Here is a 4,917-nt window from a genome sequence, read left to right as displayed (position 1 = left end):
CCGAGTCGATTGAGCCCTTTCTGTCTGTCCGTCTGTCCGTCCGTCCGTCCGTCCGTCTGTCCGTCTGTCCGTCCCCTTCAGCGCCTAGTGCTCAAAGACTATAAGAGCTAGAGCAACAATGTTTTGGATCCAGACTTGTGTGATATGTCACTGCTACAAAAATATTTCAAAACTTCGCCCCGCCCACTTCCGCCCCCACAAAGGACGAAAATCTGTGGCATCCATAATTTTAAAGATATGAGAAAACCAAAAACGCAGAATTGTAGAGAATGACCATATCTTTAAGACTGCGGAATCTGAATTATAGCCAGCATCAAGAAAACAATTTCATTTTTTCTCGCCCTGTCTCTCTCTAACACACACGTAGCATAGGCGGCTTTGCTTAGAGTAAAACATTAGCGCCTAGATCTCAGAGACTATAAAAGCTAGAGCAACCAAATTTGGTATCCACACTCCTAATATATCGGACCGAGACGAGTTTGTTTCAAAATTTCGCCACACCCCCTTCCGCCCCCGCAAAGGATGAAAATCTGGGATATTCACAAATCTCAGAGACTATTAAGGCTAAAGTAACCAAATTTGGTATCCGCACTCCTGTTAGATCTCACTATAAAACGTATATCTCAAAATTTCGCCCCACCCCTTCCGCCCCCACAAAAGACGAAAATCTGCTGCATCCACAATATTGCACATTCGAGAAAATTAAAAACGCAGAATCATAGATAACGACCATATCTATCAGATTGCTGAATCTGGATCAGATCGGATCATTTTTGTAGCCAAAAGCAAGAAATCAATTTGCAGTGGCCGCGCAGCGCCCGACGTCACGCTCAGACTGATTTTCTGTCTCACTCGCATGCACTCCTTGTCGTGTCGTTTAATATTAGCGGCGTCTGCCGGAGGAGAGCCATACTGACTTAGTATCGGGTATAACTGTAGAGTTGCGGTGTCCGCAGCAACTCACAACGTTCCCCCTCGTTCCTAATATTTCTTCTCAATTCTTTACATATATATTAAGCTATCGAGACACAGCAAAAAAATGAATTTAATTATAAGTTAAGAAAACCCCCTCCAAGAATTTAATTATATGATTAGGGATTTATTGAAATATATATATAATGATATTGATTTTGAAGTACAACCATAATATGTTCTAAATTCAGGAGTCTGTCCTCAGAAAGGCATGATCAAGGTGGTGGGATGATAACTGTTTAACGTTATTCAAGGGTCTATACGGTCAGGTTACCTGTATAGCATAGGTTGGGAGGGTAGAGAAGATAGAGATTCTCACTAACACCGGAGTTTCTCATCATTTGAGTAGAGTAATTGATAAGTATGTCCACACTTTCCACAACCAACTTGTTAGTCCCATAACCAATTCCTTGCTCCGGTTAAACCTGGATTCTTTTGTTAGTTTTATGTTTGGTTCTTCTTTTTTTTAAATTTTTAAATGTGCACCTAAAACATTATGAGAGTGTGTGTCAGTATGTGATAGGAGAGAGTAGAACGAACCCCGACAATCCGGCGAGCTTAGTCAGAGCATAGCTAGAGGTGCACACGAAATCTCTTCATACTAGTATGGGTAAACGACAGCTATCCCACACCTGCACGCTACAAAGACTGCCGCACTTTTGTATGCCCCATGCTATGCTCATTTTCCGAATGCACTCTTAAAATTAAAAGACCCATTGTGCGTGCCCGTCTAGACCGCGGCGCTATTTGCATTCGAAGCGGCAGCAAACAAAGAAAATGATAGCAGCCACGGCCAGGGTAAACAATGCGCAACAATATCCCACCAGCCCATCCCCAACCTGCTGCTACTGCTGCTGCACTTTTTAATGACAGTCGAACAGCAGCTGGGGATACGAGTATTTAAAGCGATGCTGGAGACCACCCGGTCTCTCGTGTAATGAAAATGCTCCACAGATACTTGAGAGCCGTAACCTGAACAAAACAGAAGCAGGCTCACAATGCCACTCGAAGGGCATTACATGACTCAACCGCCACTTCACTACGTAGGGATCTGTGTAAGAGTACTCTTTTCACATTGAAAACCATCAACCGAGAATGATGTGACACCAGCAGCAGAAACATCCCAATCTGATCCTTCCTGAAAATCAAACCAAAAGGGGGAGGCACTCTGTGACTTGTGGCTTACCCCGGTGACTGTCAGAACAAATAAAATGGCTGCACACATTCAAATTAGCACTTGTCGCCTGTTAAATTTGCACTTGACTCTGCCTCTGCCTCAGCCTCAGAGTTTCAGGGGTCCCGAGGGCAAAGCCGCATCCAAGTTAAGGACCACAGATGCGCCTGGCAGGCGGCTGGAACCAACCTTGGAGGTCCCACCAAAAGTTGGCCTGTCTGCCTGCACTTTTGATAAATCGTTCGAGTTGCCTGTCACGACTTTGCCAGAAAGGTGCCTTGGAACAATGTTGTACCTTATAAATTTTGCTGGGTGTAACGCATGATATATGGAGACACACATACATGGGGCTGGTTTTCTGGCTTCGGGAAGGAATCATCATCATCATCTCCATCGGAGTTTTCTCTTTGTTGATAAATATGTCACTGACTCTTTTGGCAGCCCCATTCGGGCACTTTTCGAAAAGCTTCTTGGCATCCAAGTGATTCGGGATAACAAACTACAGGAGTTTGATGCGCTAATTAGGTAAATTTCATTTCTCACTCTCTTCCAACCTCTATTTATCCAATTTTCTGAAACTGATAGAGCACTCGAATCGATCCATCTACCTATCCAAAGGCAAAGCGAATACCTGGCGCTGGCTGATAAGTAAGTTCATGGAAATTCAAAATTTTGCATTCAATGAACTCAAGCAAAACTACTATTTATCAGCAATTCCCCTATCAGTTCTCAAAATAGGCTCAGAGTTCCCGGAATGCAAAAAAAATTTAAAGAGCTGCTGCTGATTTATGGACTTGTAATCGACAGATTAAAATCCACATTCAAGTTGCGTTCTGTATTGATTTAATAAAACACGATGTGTGGCCAGATTGTCTGTAGGGCCACAATAATTCCAGTGATTCACGAGGTCTAAAATAGAGAGATAACACTTGGAGCAGACTGTCAGACCCCAGCGGAGGGAGTGCTTATCATGCCAAGCCTCATGGGACATGGGCACTGATTGGAGGCGTTTTACCTGGCAACCCAACCACCCGTCTAACCCAAGTTAATTGGAGACACGTAGATGGAGTTTAGCTCTGTAGAAGCCAATTAGAAGCAATTTTTCATGTTTTCTCGTTAGTTACTCGTATATCTTATCGCAGTAAAACTTTCCGCGGTACGCGGAAGCTGCCGCTCGTATAAAAAAAGCCTGCACCTGAAACTTCTATCAAATTGTACAACAATCATCCACTGAATATGCATCTGTATACACGAGTTCTCCTCCTCGCCGTCACTCTCTTCACCGTCAATGGTGTGCCCCGTTTCGGAGAGGATGATGCCCTCGAGCAGGTCCGCTTCCGCATGGTCGAAGGCCAGATGGAGTCCCGCGCCCTGTCCGCCGCCGGCCAGGCCTGCTCCAACAACTACGTGAATGCCACCAATAAGAATAGCGAGAAGCTCGCCAATGCAACAAACGCCTGCGAGGATGCCGCCAACAGCACGATTGTTTCCACAACAAGAACAGCAATGCCACCGTGATCACCATCCGTAACCATCTGTTGGCCCTCGAGCAGAACCTGCAGCTCTGCCGCAACGAGACCGACTCTGCCCGCTTCCTCAACTGCACCGTGTCCACAGTGCGTGTTATAGTGTTAATATAGTGCGTTTCGCTCAACTTAACGTGGTTGATCCTCTTTAACAGTTCGATAAGAACCTCCAGCTGTTGGACACCTCCAACTCGATGGCCTACCAGACCCAGTCACAGTTCGCATCCAAAGCCACGGTTGTGGAGGCCACCCGCTCCAACTGCATCAGCGCTGCCGTCAGCGATACCAAGGTTCAGGGCACCAGGCGGCCAACGACTTTGATTCTTGCGTGGCTAAGATCCCATCGCAGCGTGAGATTACCCAGAAACAGGACCCAATGGAGCAGAAGCCTGTGCAGCAGCAACAGCAGCAGCAACAGCAGCAGCAGCAGCAGCAGCAACAGCAGTTGGCGTCAGGAGTCCAGAATCTGCCAATGAATAATTAGAATTTTGATGATCAATAAAAGTGTACCACTTGTCAAATGCATTTCCCCCTCTTTTCGATGACTGATCGGGAAGTCAGGTGTGGTTTTTTGGGGGTTTCCTTCAGCTTATTACTCAGCACTTCCTTCAGTCTGCGATGGGCATTAAAATAGTTTATCAGCTTGGCGCGTTACGGCAATGCATTGTCAACAATTAGATAGCTCCATGTTATCGCCTGGCGAGGGTTTGCGCTGATTGTGGGAGCCCCAAACAATTATAGATAAATTCAATTAATGCAAATAGAGAAAAAACGAGGGGGAACGTTGTGAGTTGCTGCGGACACCGCAACTCTACAGTTATACCCGATACTAAGTCAGTATGGCTCTCCTCCGGCAGACGCCGCTAATATTAAACGACACGACAAAGAGTGCGTGCGAGAGAGACAGAAAATCAGTCTGAGCGTGACGTCGGGCGCTGCGTAGCCAGTGCAAATTGATTTGTTCCTTTTGGCTATAAATCTGGTCTGATGAGCTCGTGAGGTGGCTCAAAGGGGGCCTAGCTGAGGCCACCGGACGGGTCGCAGGTTGCGGATAGCGAACGACCTACCTATATACAGGTCATATAGGTAGGTCAGCTGCGAATAATCGGACATCCCTAGGGAGAGTACCGAAAATAAGCAGCCCCGGACAGCCAGCGGGTGTTCGCGAAGTAGCAACACTGACGATGCGCTTGTGGTGCCGCCTCGTATAAGTAGCTCACACACTCCCCTATCCCTACACACTGC

General features: G+C 46.3%; 1 pseudogene; it reads left to right on the top strand.

Annotated features, from left to right (window-relative positions):
* Positions 1-3,372: 3,372 nt before the first annotated feature.
* LOC117192024 lies at positions 3,373-4,171 on the top strand (annotated as a pseudogene).
* Positions 4,172-4,917: the final 746 nt, after the last annotated feature.

The sequence above is a fragment of the Drosophila miranda genome (assembly GCF_003369915.1).
Source record: "Drosophila miranda strain MSH22 chromosome Y unlocalized genomic scaffold, D.miranda_PacBio2.1 Contig_Y1_pilon, whole genome shotgun sequence".
Taxonomy (NCBI): domain Eukaryota; kingdom Metazoa; phylum Arthropoda; class Insecta; order Diptera; family Drosophilidae; genus Drosophila; species Drosophila miranda.
Note: the sequence above shows the minus strand (reverse complement) of the source record. Positions and strands in the feature narration are given on the sequence as shown.